Source organism: Macaca thibetana, chromosome 2, assembly GCF_024542745.1.
Source record: "Macaca thibetana thibetana isolate TM-01 chromosome 2, ASM2454274v1, whole genome shotgun sequence".
In the NCBI taxonomy this organism is placed as follows: Eukaryota; Metazoa; Chordata; class Mammalia; order Primates; family Cercopithecidae; genus Macaca; species Macaca thibetana.
The window spans coordinates 186,492,746-186,508,822 of NC_065579.1; positions in this window are offsets into that span (position 1 = coordinate 186,492,746).

Genomic DNA, 16,077 nt, shown 5'->3' on the forward strand with positions numbered 1-16,077 from the left:
ATAATTTATATTGCTAATTCAAAATTTTGGTTGTACTCCTAATCCTGTCTGGAACATTATTGTCAAGATATAGGAACTACAGAAGAATTTATATGTAGACACATACATTGTAGTATTATTTCTAATAGTGGAAAATTTAAAATACTATAATATTGAGCTAAAAAATAGCAAAGGTATTCCTCATTCTTATTAATATTCTGTCTTTAAAAACATTACTTACAAATAGTTATACATGTAAAAATTGACTATAGTTTCTAAATAAAAGTTACATAAAGCATTTATGATACACAATAAATAATTTTGCATGTTACACAACCATAAAAAAGAACAAGACATGTCTTTTGTGGGAACATGGATGGAGTTGGAGGCTATCATCCTTAGCAAACTGTATTAGTACATTTTCATGCTGATATGAAGAAATACATGAGACTGGATAATTTATAAAGAAAAAGAGGTTTAATGGACTTACAGTTCCACATGGCTGAGGAGGCCTCACAATCATATTAAAAGGTGAAGGAGGAGCAACAGCACATCCTCCATGGTGGCAGGCGAGGGAACTCATCTTTATAAAACCATCATATATCATGGGACTAATTCACTATCACAGGAACAGGATGGGGAAAACCCACTCCCATAATTCAGTTACCTTCCACCGGGTTCCTCCCATGACATGTGGAGATTATAGAGGTTAACAATTCAATATGAGATTTGAGTGGGGACACAGCCAACCCATATCATAAATTAACACAGCAACGGAAAACCAAATACCATATATTCTTACTTATAATGGGAGCTAAATGACAAAGAAGGAAATCACAGACACTGGGGTGTACTTGAGGAGGGAGGTTGGGAGAGGAGCGGAAAAGATAATTATGGAGTACTGAGATTCATACCTGGGTGATGTAATATTATGTACAACAAACTCCCGTGACACATGTTTATCTATGTAACACATCTTCACGTGTACCCCCAAACCTAAAATAAAAATTTTGAAAATATATAAATAAAAATAAACATGTGCATAGAACAATGATTAAAAGCCATACCCATTAATAAATTGTCTTTTCCACAGGATTATAGTTCAAACAAAGCATCAATGATATCTTTATTCCTAAATCCTGGGAAACATTTTTCATAATTCATCTTATTTACTATCTCTCAATTGTTAAATAATTTTCCTCATTTTATCCTTCTTGAAATATCTCTAAATTGTAATACTTAGACAATTTACTTTTTTTTGCTTTCTTTACTCATTATTTCTATTCTTGCATGACTGATTCTCTTCCTCTGCCAAAGGTTTAAATGTCTGATGTTATAAGCAAACATTCTCAGTAGTTTTCTCTTCTCCTCCAGTATAATTATTCTGAATTCTCTCTTTCATACCAGTTATTCATATGTACAATGTCTTCTATACTCACTCTCCAATTATTGTTGATTAAAAGTCTAGAACTTCCTATTCATATCATGATCTATATACACAATTACTTGCTCCATCTCCTAATCAAATTTCCCACAGACATGTAAAATCGAATATATTCCATACTCGGTTTATCATCTCACCAAATGTTTGTCTTCTGTAATATGACCTGTATTGAAGAATACGTGAGAAAGAACAAAATTTACAACTTCCTTTTACTTTCTCCAATATTCAGCCATAATTCAAATGTTTCTGAATATCTCTCAAATATTGATTCTTCTTTCCTTTCTATCATTGTGTTTTTGTATTTAGCATATTTCATTATTTCTTCTAAATTAGCCATTTAGAGTTTTACCTTAAAACAGATGTTTTCAGGAACACTGATTATTACGTTCCCTGTGGAGTTAAGAAATAAGTTGTAAAAATCCCGAAAATATGAGTTAACATGTGAACTTGGTTTTTCAGACACAGTGAACAAGAGAAGTAACTGAGGGACCATTTGCCTTGTTAATGACAGAACTCAGTAGAGTTCCCATTGTTCTCTACTGGGCTGCTAAGTCTCATTCAGTCAGGAGACTTGTAGGGAAGATACTCAGCTTGGCTGAGAACAGCACAGTGGTAATTGGAGGGAGGAGAAAAGTAATACATCTTTGTGTTATTGTCTCTTGATTTCTGGAATATTATTAAATTGACTCATTAATTGACTAATGAAAAATCCTTTCTCATGCCTCTAGTCCTTATGCCTTCCTGATATGTTTTCTTATTTGTTCTCTGTTCAATTTCCAAGCTATCCACTGATCTAATTGGTACTTAGATAATAGGCTACACTCTCCTTCCTCAAAAATGTAATTGTATATTGATTTCAATTATTCGTGTATGACTCTCTGAAGCAACACAGAATATATCTACCCTCTTATCTATGAAGAACATTTTGAATGATATCAGTGCAGTGATCAAATTACCCTCTAAATCTTTTTCAATTAAATATGATAAGTTTCTCAAATCTTCTTCATATTTTTCTACAGTCAGATTGCCTTATCTGGAAATATTCCATTCAGTCATTGTCCCTTTCCATATACATATAAAATACTAAAAAAAAATGCTTGAATACCATCTTCAAAATATCAGGTAAAAAGAACAGATATGGGGATATGGAACCATACAAAACAGTCAAGGTTTTAGAACTAAACAATCAAAAAAGATGCTGAAGGTCAATTAAGGAAGGACATGTTTGGGGAACTTACTAATTCTTAAAAGCATTACACTTCTGTGAAAGGAAACTTCAGGGGGGATTATCAGTATTTTGGAATTCTGCATAAAAAAAAAAAAAGGTGAGAGATGTACTAGACCTTGAAAATGAGCAGAGTTTGTAAGTGACCTAAAGTGCTGTTATGTACTTTAACATAAAGAGATATATTCATTCCAGATACAATCATCCTACTCAATGTCCCTTCTTTCTGCTGTTTGTACAAGTGAGGGTGATGAAGAGAGTGTGGATTGGCATGTGGCGGCACAGCAGGTGCTAAACAAACACAACACTTTGTGCTCTTGCACTAAATATCATGAAGAAACACCTTCTCCTACTTTCCATATGCATCTGAATGTATTAAATTATGGATTAGCTCCTAAAATAGATTAAGTTCTACATTTTAAGTATGTGCAAGTATATTTATATATACATACATACATTCATGTACAGGCTTATATTTTTAATAAAGTTATCAGTATGGATTTGCACAGGCCTGTGAAATTTTTAAAGTAGGATTTATATTAATTAGGCAATTAGTCAAATAAATCTTTATGGACATTATTGGGTGGCATAAAGTTTTCTGTGATATATTATAAAAAGGATATATATATGAATACTTCAATTTTTAAAGAGTAGATGCAGGATACAAAATACATAAAAATCCTTGCACTTTACTTAAAAAAAAAATCAGCGAGCCCAAGGAAACCCAATGACGAAATACAAACATAATTTCCATTATTTTAGAATTAGTATAAAAGTCTCAGAGATATAACATATTGGTTAATGACAAGGGTATTTGGGTTTATTATTTGTAAAAACTCATAAAGCAAGAAATATGTTACTGATAACACAATCATCTTTTGAATACAGACATGCTTAGAAATGTTCTTAACATGTAAAGTTGAATTATTTACATAGAAACTGTCAGGACAATCCAAGGGAACTTTGAAAATTATTCCCATGAATTAAATGCTGGAGTTTGTTTCATTCAGATACTGCTCACAGCACATTGGGGATTTTCATCTCTCTGGATTATTAGAAAGCCTCTGCCATTTCAATCTATACTGCTGCTTCATGTGTGCACACATTTCCAGAATGAAAGTGCCATAATGGCTGAAAATTATGGAGCAAGAGTGAAAGTACATGATCGTCTTGCCAAGGAGAATTAAGTCTTTTTCTCACTGACATTTAGACAATATGAACTTCAATATACTCTATGGAAAAAAATGGCAATTTCTTGATTGATGAGGAGTTGGTGATGTGGAAATAACTGTGAAAAACTCTGACCAATAATCTCAATGTGCTTTTTTTCACAGTTAATAAAAGTTCAAAACCAGAGGTACTGTAGTAAAGTAATTTCAGCGTGATTCTTAGACAAAGGGAAGAGCTTTAGTGAATATATTTTAATAGCTGAATTTTCTTGCCAAATTGTTGTAATAGTGCTTTTAAGTTTTGCCTGACATAGTTACTGAACACTAAAATACTATTTTCTTCATTCATTATTGATTTATGTATTGATTAATTCCCTTCTCACCACCACCCAGCTGTTAGAATTTAATAATGTATGTTATTTGTTGGCAATGATATTCTTGGTAAATTAAATCTAGCCATAATTTTTAAAAATCTAGTTAATCTGTTTTAATATTCTAAATTCCCCCTTTTCAAGAATTTAACCAATACTCATACAAATAAATTTTATATATTTCACTTTTTCTGTATTTTTAATTTCTTCCTCCCTCCCTCTCTCCCTCCCTTCTCTTCTCTGTCTCTTCCTCCCTTCCCCTCTTCCTCTCTTCTTTCCTTTCTTCCTTTTTCTTTTTTCTTTTTTCTCTTTTCTTTCTTTCTTTCTTTTTTTTATTTTTATTTATTTTTTTGAGAGAGAGTTTCACTTTGCTGCCCAGGCTGCAGTACAGTGGCATGGTCATGGCTTATTGCAGTTTCCAGCTTTTGGACTCAAATGATCCTCCAGTCTCAGCCTCCCTAACAGCTGTGAATATACACATGAACCACCATACGTAGCTAATTTTTTAGTGTTTGTAGAGATGAGGCCATAATATGTTGCCTGTCTGGTCTCAAACTCCTAGTCTCAAGCAATCCTCCTGCCTCGGCTTCCCAAAGTGCTGGGATTACAAGTGTGAGTCACTGGGCCTGGTCTTTGTATTTCTAAAAGAATAGGGACTAATCAGAAATTAAAAGTAGCTGTAAACACTCAGGCTTAGTAATTTTTTTTCAGCCACTGAATTCATTGCAGTAACAGCTAATAAATAGTTCATTGCATTGTGGCCAGAATCATGGTACAAACTCTTAATTGTTGGATATCATTTTGGGAATATCCTCAATGTACATTTCTAATATGTTCTAAAAGTTTCTGGTGAAGAAATTTAGTAATTCGGAATGCAGATTGTCTTATTCTAAGAAAGGATATTGTCAGTGGAGATGAGTTGTCGAGGCCAGTTCAAAAATACTATTTACCTTGATGTAGTAGAAGAATAGTATTGATTGCAACCTTTTCATTATTGTTAATTATAGCTCTTGGCTTGGTCTCTATGGAAAGTATATTTAGAATTTTATCAGATAATGTAAGATTGTTTTACCCCAATTAAGCAGTATACCACAGAGTAGGACAGAGAATCCAGGATGACAGCTTCCCCAGGGTGACATTTTAAAGGTGAACAGAGATTAGCCAAGCACAGTATTGGAATGGCAAAGAGAAAGCTTGCACAAGATTACTTGTTATAGCTTATTTATCAATCACTCTCGTGAAAAAGTTAATAAATCTGTAACTAGAAATCGTTAAATTTTACTGTGTATAGGGATCCCCTACTGCTGTCTGGCTACCTGCAACTTTATCGTTTTGATCTAGACTTTTCAAGAGACTGCCTCACATTCCAAAATATCTACTTCTTCTCATTTGTTTTTCTATAATAAAAAACTGCCATTCATTTAGAGAAAATGCTTCAAGGTAGTGTTTTGAGAAGAGTCTGATAAAATACATTTACAGAAACTAATCATGTAATATTGCACTTCTCACACATTAGGCCATATTTGCTTTATAATTTCATAGTGGGGTTCTTACTTGTAGAAGGACTTTGAGAGCAGTGCTGAAATTGCACCATGAATATACGTAGCTTAATTATGTGCAAGGCCCATAATGATATCAGAGTAATATAGGATTATGCCTTCTAAAATAAAGGATGAGAAAGAATTCCATACTAATTATTATTTTAATGATAATTGATAGAAATCTGTATGCCTGGAAACATAATGCCCGTGGATACAAAATAGCATGGTAGCTTGGTTATCTTGAGTAAAAATGCAACCAATTATAAAAATAATAGAAATAAAATTGCTTATGTATAATTTCTGAACAAGATTATGGACTTAATAAAAGATAACTACATTTTATGTAATATATTTATAGCATATAATCATTACACACATTAAGACTATATAATTTTTTGGATAATAATTCTGTATTATAGAATTATATTTTCCAATTTTTTGGGTGGGAGAGTAACATCTATTGTTTTATATAATAATTATTTCTCTTGAATTTATTAAAGCATTAATTAACTTAGTTGAGGACATATCTGTTAACACATATTCATGGAGCATAAGCCCTGTAAGAATTACTGTTCTGCTGAGAAAGAAAAAATAATAAATAAGAAATATTCCTTGTCTTCATATGCTACTTATGAAATAATGGCTAAAATTTACATAGTGCTTATGAGTTTTCTGCACTATTCTATGTACTTTTACATATTAAACTACGTAATCTTCACAACAACCCTGCCTGATATATTTTACTATTACATCCAATTTACAGATGAGAAAATTGAGGTACAGCATAGTCTAGTTACTTGGCCAATATTACCCCTCTGGTAAGCTGGTAAGTGGTAAGGAGAGAAGTACACGTCTTTTTATTTCATTCTTTTATTATTATTACTATTATTTTTTGAGATGGAGTTTCCCTCTGTTGCCCAGGCTGGAGTGCAGTGGTGTGATCTCGGTTCACTGCAATCTCCACCTCCTGGGCTCAAGTGATTCTCCCACCTCAGCCTCCTGAGTAGCTGGGACTACAGGCGCACACCACCACGCCTGGCTAATTTTTGTATTTTTAATAGAGACAGTGTTTCACCATGTTGACCAGCCTGGTCTCAAACTCCTGACCTCAGGTTATCCACCTGTCTAGGCCTCCCAAAGTGCTGAGATTACAGGCGTGAGCCACTGTGCCCTGCCCACCAAAGCTATTTTTTCATTTCCAGGCACTGAAAAATATCCAGGATACTTTTGAAGCCACCTGTCTTAAAAAGGTGATCTATTAAGGGATAATGTCCTTAAACACCTAAACAAAGAAAAAAATATGTAATCTCAATGCTTTGTAAAAATTATGTGATTAAATAATATGTCCGTGGAAAAAATAAGAAGACATATGGTACTTTGGTAACAATGACGTGGTTACATATTAATTTAAATATTTATTAAGGAGGGGCAATGACATGATTTGTCGAAAGTTTGGGAAACGAAGAAAACAGTGATAATTTGCAGCAGTTCAAAGACGAATTAATGACAACATAACGAGATTAGTGGCAAGTGCTAGGAGAAAAATAGGGTGTTTTAGAAGATAGAATCCACGTGTGATTTGTTAGATATTGCAGTAAGAAAAGGAAATGGGTCAGTGAATCATGAAACATAGGCTTCTGTGCTAGGCAATGGGGTAGTTGTTGCAGATAATCACTCCTTTCGGCAATCTGAGGGGAGAAACACGAGCACTAGCAAATTTGGTTTGGAGGACAAATGGACTCAGATACAGGCACATTGACTTGAGTTATAATATAAAGGATTTTTCTATATGTCAAAGCTCAGGGACAGGTAGGAGGATTCCACTGAGTACTAGACTATAATTTGATTTTAAATTAAATTATAATTTAAAAAATAAAATCAAAGGATATCAGATGTAGGTAATTTCATTACAGTTCTTACAATTTATGAAAGAAAATGAAGGATTATTGGTTGTATACTTCAAAAATAAATCTTTGTACTTTTTAAAAGATGAATGTAAAGAATGTGGCATGAAAACACTTTTAAATAAACATTAGAACAAACTATAATTCTATTGGTCTTCTGGAAAAACAAAAATGCTTCCATCTGTTCAACTATGTTGAGTAGCCATATTAGTAGAAAATAATAATGCAAATAAATTATATTTCAAAATGAATATAAATTAGACTTAGGAATTAGAAAATAAAGCATTTTCTCCTGCTGTGATACCCAAGTGATTATTTGTTGCAAACAAGGATATTCCATGGTATTGAAGTTGGCCCAATTTTGCCTGTATGGAGTTCGTTATAAACAAATACATTTGTTTCTTCTTCATCCAAAAAATAAAAATAAAAATCTTTGAGAGGACAGATATGTTGTCTCTGATTAAATCCATTTTCTTCTCATGGTTTTAGAACTAAGTACTTTTCCGATATTTGTGGCAAGACACAATTAGCAGCATCAATGTGTGGTTCTTATCTGACCTCAGCCTGTATTTTGGATTCTCTAAGTTAACAGTAGAGGACTTAAGAAAGTGTTGCCAGATATGCGGATCTGATAGTTGCCCTTTGATAAGTGTGGGCAGAATGAGTGTTGTAAAAAGGAAAGGAAACTAATAGGTGGTGACAAAGTCTTTGATTCTATTATTAGACGCTTATTGGAATAGTTATCACGAGAAATGTTTAACACTTTCTAGAAGCCTGAGGAAGTTCTTGGATATCTGTTTATTGCAGTCCTATAGCATGTATCTAAATGAATTTAATTCAAAATATATTCCTTCAACACCATTTGTGTGACCAATTTTTTTTTTTTTTTTTTTTTTTTTGAGACGGAGTCTCGCTCTGTCACCCAGGCTGGAGTGCAGTGGCCGGATCTCAGCTCACTGCAAGCTCCGCCTCCCGGGTTCACGCCATTCTCCTGCCTCAGCCTCCCGAGTAGCTGGGACTACAGGCGCCTGCCACCTCGCCCGGCTAAGTTTTTGTATTTTTAGTAGAGACGGGGTTTCACTGTGTTAGCCAGGATGGTCTCGATCTCCTGACCTCGTGATCCGCCCGTCTCGGCCTCCCAAAGTGCTGGGATTACAGGCTTGAGCCACCTCGCCTGGCCTGTGTGACCAATGTTTACCAGGACCTCAAGACATCCTTTCCCTTCCCTGCCCACAATACCACAGTGTGTTTAAGATATATTTTCAGCAGTTTCTAAAATATATTTTTATAGTTTAATAAACAGAAATTGTAGGCTCATGGTTTAGCCAAAAGTCTTCTCATTTATGTGTACAGTAATTAAGCGTTAAACAAAATTGGATTATAAACAGATACTTAAAATAAAACGTAATCATACAAAGACAGGAGGAGATATTGTTTGCGGGTAGAGAGTCTCTGATTGGGATGAGGTATAATCTTGGGAAATACAAGCCATGGATATATGACATTGTAAAAGTAATCGATGCCACTGGATTGTATGCTTAAAATGCTTAAAATGGAAAAGTTATGTTATGTGTATTTTACCACAGTAAAAAAATTAAAAACAACAATTCAACTGTAAATATAAAAGGTTTTCTTATTCTAATATTACAATAGACAACAAATCAGACAACATAAATTACTATGGAGAATATATACACTTTTAAATATAAGAATAAGGAACAAATAATATATAATGTCATGTAATGGTATAATAATATAGCATTAGGTTTATCACAATTTATAAGTTGAACACATATACTTAATTTTATTCTAAAATTAGTCTTCGTACATGATTTTGATATTGGCTAAGGCATCCAAATATTACACATGGGTAGACAAAGACGTCTACATAATATTTGCTCCTCTGAAATTACCTATATGAGACATCTCTGAAAAATAAATATACTTTTAAAAGAGGTTCAGTGAACAAAATAGTTAATATCAAAAAAGTATGAGTTCTTTACTTTGAATTTGTTAACACAAAATGAGAAAGGTGATCAATAACATGATAAATCTAACCTTAACGAAGGTAGTATTAAATAAAATATCCAATTAGTTGGATTTTAGTGGCTTGCAAAAAGAAATTTTCTTGTGCACTGTAGGAAATGCTGCAAAAATTGAATACCTTTGAATTATGTATTATGTGCTATTGTAGGTTTAAATTTTAGCGTGGAAGAGAGAGTATAATCAAATTTGTGTTTGATCAGATCACTCCATTGATTTGTAAATGATAACATTTCATTTGGCAGACGAAATTGAAAATGAATGTCCAAAATGATGCATTTTATTTTCAGTGAAAGTAGTTATTAAGACTAGAAGTCAGAACGCTACCAGCTACTATTTCCTAACAGCTATACTACAGATATTGAAAGGAAATTTCACATTACCACACTCTGCATAGTATTTAAAATTAGAAAGATATTTTATTTAAGGACATTCATATAATAATACCAATAGACATATTTATTCACCAACACATAGAGTTTACCATGTTTAGCCTGGCATACTAAGCTTAGTTAAAGGTATACTCATGTTTAAATTTTCACTTGTAAAGTCAGGAAAAAAGAATTTTATGAGGCAGTGACAATTGTGCCAAGATAGCTTTTCTACTCTGCACTACACTTACCCTACTTTGTCATTCTTTTACTTTATAGTGACTTCAAAGTAAGGGTTTATACATGTCCTTTGCAGCTCTTCCAAATATATTCTTAATAAGAGTTGTATTCATAATTAAGAAAGATATTAGGTTCCCAGGACATGAAATTGCAGCATCCTTACTTGTTATTGTATTGTTAAGTTATATCTTTCTTACAAGTCATTTGGAAGCAAAGTGAGAGGAAAATAAATTGCAATAATCATTTCGGGTGTATATTTCTCTTTCCAGGGATAGTTCTTATTATTTAGGCACATCAAATTGTGCAGGACATTTTTGAAGTCATATAACAATAATTTGAAAATAATTTAATTTTGCTGCATTCAAAAGGTGGCATATTTGGTTAAGATGTAATGTGAAACTACATACGATTTTTGTGCATTTGTCATTAATATTCTTAAGATTTAATTTAAGAAAATCTGAAAAGGCATTTTCCTGTTTACCTAACATAATTATGCAATCGATTAAAGCCCAATACAGATGCACCATATCTGTGGACTAATGTAGGAAAAAATTAACCTCTCCAAAAGAGAGGTCCGGTTTTTGCTCTTTTTTTCTGAGAGTTAATCTTTAAGTCCTTTGAATATCCTGCCTGATAAGAGTGGCTTTGTTTACCTGTGGAGATTGGGTCATGCCTAATAGTCTATGCTAACAATAATTTATGGTGGGACCTCTGAGCCACAAGGTGTCAACTTAACCTCTGGAGGGACTGGAGGCTAAGGTCAGCCACATGGGCAGTGATGTCTACAAGATCAAATCCAAAAAAAAAAAAACCTGGAACAAAAGGCTTAGGTGAGCTTCCTGTGTTGGCCATACTCCATGCATATTGCTACACATCATTGCTGAGAGCAGTTAGTGTTGTGCATGACATCACTGGAAGAGTACTACTGGAAGCTTCATATTTGGAAACCTCCTGCACTTTTCCCCATTCATCTCTTTTTGTGGCTGATTTTAATGGCATATTTTAAATAGTCATTGTGTTTATAATGGCTTTCAGTGAGTTCTGTGAGTCTTAATGAATTATTACACTGGACGGTGCTCTTGAGGACCCCCAAAATTGCAGTTCATATAAAAAACAAGGGTGGCTGGTACATTCCAAAATTTTGCAAAATTAAATATTTATCACATCAAAATTTGGATTTAGGTGTAGGGCAGTAGTTGAAGACCAGTTTCTAGGACCCCAATGTGGGTCTAGGCAAATAGAGACATTGCCAAAATGTGAAGCTTGACAACATAAGATTGTCATAAAGATTATATGAATTAATGTTTGAAAGTACTTAGAATAGTGCCTGAAGTAGATTAAGCACAATAAAAATGTTAGCTTTTATTGACTTCATTCATTTGACCTATAGAAAATCCTTTAAATATGACTTGTATATAGCAAGTAGTAGTAAAAGAAATGTATACACAGTCAGTCATTGTTACAATCTTAAGTGATTTTTGTTTCATTGACTTTTGGACACTTGACATAGGGTCTCCATTTATCAGTTTCCGTTCACTGTTTTAATGAAGAGATTGAGTTTCCAGTCCAAAATTCTTCGTTCTAGAATCTATTTTCATGTGGATGTAATAAAGTTTTTGCTATTGAAACTGTCAGGCATAGATCTGAGTTTATATATTTTCCCAACTCTTTTCCTGATGTAATGATCCAAACGTGAGCATTTTCTTTTTTTTTTCTTTTTTTTATTATACTCTAAGTTCTAGGGTACATGTGCACAATGTGCAGGTTTGTTACATATGTATACATGTGCCACGTTGATGTGCTGCACCCATTAACTCGTCATTTACATTAAGTATATCTCCTAATGCTATCCCGCCCCCCTACCCCCTCCCCACAATAGGACCTGGTGTGTGTGATGTTCCCCTTCCTGTGTCCAAGTGATCTCATTGTTCAATTCCCACCTATGAGTGAGAACATGCGGTATTTGGTTTGTTATTTTCTGTCTTACATCTGAATAGTTTCAGAAAATTTTATTTTTATTCTTGTAAAATGACATATTGATTTAATCTGTAATCAAACATAATATATGGATAAGATTTCTCCCTCAAATTTGTTAATAGTTTTAATATTTTTGAGAGTCTTTATGTGATAATAAAATTTACTACCTGAAACTCTAATTATGCCTTTTGAACTCTTATTTATAAGTGTCTTATGTCTGCTAACTTTCATTCGTTTTGAACAATTCTTTCCAGTGGCTCATGCCTGTAATCCCAGCACTTTGGGAGGCCGAGGAGGGCGGATCACGTAAGGTCAGTAGTTTGAGACCAGCCTGGCCAACATGGTGAAACCTGTCTCTACTAAAAACACAAAAATTAGCTGGGCACGGTAGTGGGCGCCTATAGTCCCAGCTACTTGGGAGGCTGAAGCAGGAGAATTGCTTAAACCCAGGAGGTGGATGTTGCAGTGAGCCGAGATCGCACCACTGCACTTCAGCCTGGGTGACAGAGTGAGATTTGTCTCAAAAAAAAAAAAAAAAAAGAATCGTTTCATAATTTTATTTTCTATTGATAGGATCACTAATGGTCTTTAGCTTTTTCTCATGCTTTTAAAAAAACATATTTTTATTATCAGTATAAATTCTCTCTATATATTTATCTTATTACAAAATAAAATTTTAATATTTAAGGTTCATTATCCCTGAAAACAGACAAAATACCAAGTGTTAGTATATTTTCTGTCTTCTTGTCAATTTTTTAAACATATGTTTTCTTCCTTAAGCAATAACTAGTATATATGAATTTCACTAAACTAATCAACCACTTAATTACTGTCATTTTTTATTATTTCTTTTAGATCTGAAAAAATGTTTTTAATATGTTTTGCTTATAAAACAGATAAAAATGTAATGCTTGTCATAAGGAAAACATATATTCATTAGATATTAACTTATTAATAAGGAATAACCAGCAAATTAATCTAAAGACAGTTTATATTTTGTGTTTCCTATAATAAGAGAGAGTGCTTAAAATTTCCATATAAATATGTTTTCACCTACGTTTTAAGTCAGGAGTAGGCAAACTTCTTTTTTAAGGGTAAGATAGTATATGTTTCAGACTTCTGGTCCTTATAGTCTCTTTTGCAACGACTTAACTCTGACATTGTAGCACAAAAGCAGCCATAGGAAATATATAAATAAATAAATTTCTGTAGTAGTTTCTTTAAAAAAGCGGATGACAAACTTATGAACCAGAGTTTGCCAAACTGTTCTAGGTTATTAATACATAAATGGATAAAATTAGTAGGCAGATTGAAGTTTCCTAATATGATACCAAACTATTAATAAATGTCATCATTTCTATTGCTAAAATTTGATATTCAAATCATAATAAAATCCCATCTAACATAACATTAGATGCTTTAATATTCATTTATATAAGCATTGACCAATAAATTGTTTTGTGTTTTATTTGTTTATGCAAATTCAAGAGTAGACAAAAAGTGTCAAAAATTAAATAAAGTTGTTTAGGGGCATATGGAACAATATCATATTCTAACATAAATGTAGTTTATGAAATAGTGAGAATAAGTAGGATATATATTGTGGAGACAATATTTGGAAAAATAATGACTGCAATTTTTACAAATGTGGTGATGGATACAAATTTACAGATCCAAGAAGTCTAACAAAACCTAATAGAGTTTAAACTAAGAAAATGAAAATCACTGAGGCTTATCATCAAACCACTATTAAACCCAAATAAAGAGAAAATCAAGATAAATATTAAAAGCAACCAGAGAAAAACAGCACATTATATCTAGAAGAATATCAGTTTTCATGATTATTGATTCTTATCAGAAATAATGAAATTCTGAAGACAGTGGAACAACATATTCTTAAAGTGCCACAAAAATCGATTTCTACATCCACTAAGAATATCTTTTGAAAATGAAATTGAGATAAAGATATTTTTAGATAAAAGAAACAAAGTAATCTTTTGTCAGAAAACCTTTACTGTGAATGACCTTAAAATAGAGGACAATAATATGAAATGGAAACGTTTTAATCTGAAAAAATAAATAAAATTAAAGGCAAATTTGTGAATAAAATAATATATTTTTATCTTAATAATTTTAACAACATTTGATTGTTTAAAGGCAGAATAAAAATGCCTTATGGAGCCTAAAACGTAGGTATTTATGAGATATATATACATATGTATATATCTCCTAAGTATATATGAGATATATGTATCTTATAAGATTGTAAGATATATAATATATAATATATGATATATATTATGTGTATGTATATATTGTTTTTAAAAGCAGAATAAAAATGCCTTGTGGAGCTTAAAACTTATGTACTTATGATATCTATGTATCTCATAAGTATATATGAGTATATAAATATCTTATATATATCTCATAAGTATATGATATATATATTTCATAAGTATATATACATACACAAATATCTTACATTTAGAATATGAAAGATTGGAAGGGGATGAATTATTAAGTATAAGTACAAGATTTATATATTTTTTATCAGGCATTAAAATGTTATTCTTAGTAGATTATCAAACTTGATGGAGTTATATTTTAATCCCTAGTATATCCACTAAAAATGTATGCAAATAAATTCATCTAAAAAATTATTGTATAACCTAAAATGAAAATCTAAAAATATTCAAGTTGCCAGGCGCGGTGGCTCACGCCTGTAATCCCAGCACTTTAGGAGGCCGAGGAGGGTGGAACACGACGTCAGGAGATCGAGACCATCCTGGCTAACATGGTGAAACCTCGTCTCTACGAAAAATATAAAAAAAAAAAAAAAAAAAAAAAAAAAACTACCCGGGCGAGGTGGCGGTGCCTGTAGTCCCAGCTACTCGGCAGGCTGAGGCAGGAGAATGGCGGGAACCCGGGAGGCGGAGCTTGCAGGGCACCGAGATCTGGCCACTGCACTCCAGCCTGGGCAACAGAGTGAGATTCTGTCTCAAAAAAAAAAAAAAAAAAAAAAAATTCAAGTCATCCCAAAAAGGGAAGAAAACAAGCATAGAAATAATAAGATGATATACATAAATTAAAATTCTAGGATTCTATTCAAACTAATTGATTGGCATTAAATATTAATGAATTTAATACCCTAATTGAAGATATTTAATCTTTAATGTTTATGATGCATTACTTACAAAGTGGAGAAAAATACTTTGACAAATGATATATTTTAAGTAAATAGACATAGATATGTTGAAGTTAATTATATAGAAAAAAACATCATGCCAAAGGAAAAAAAAGAATAAATAGGCTATGTTTTCTACATTCCTATAAAAAAGTAGATATCATGATAAATATAATGAAAAGAGATAAATAGAAATATTTCATAATAATACAAGATTATTCAGAAAATAAAAAACTTGAAAACGTTTATGTACAGAAGAGCTTTCAAATACATAAAACAAAATTGATAAGCATAGAAAGAGAAGTAGAATATATCATAAGCAGAATGTGTGATAGTAAATTTATCTTTCAGAAACTGACAAAAGCAACTAGAAAAAAACCAACAATGACGTAGACTTGAAAAAATCCTCCCAATGACTTTGAATTAATTGTAATATAGAACACTGAATTTAACAACTTCGTAATATGAATTATTTTCAACTGTACTTGTCACATGTACCAAAATATACTATTTGATGGTACTTAAAACACGTTAAATAACTTAAAAGTTCTTATATTATACAAAATTAGTTTTGTAAGAAAATATACTTAGTCAGTAGTCAATAACCTATATTTAAAAATACAAACTCT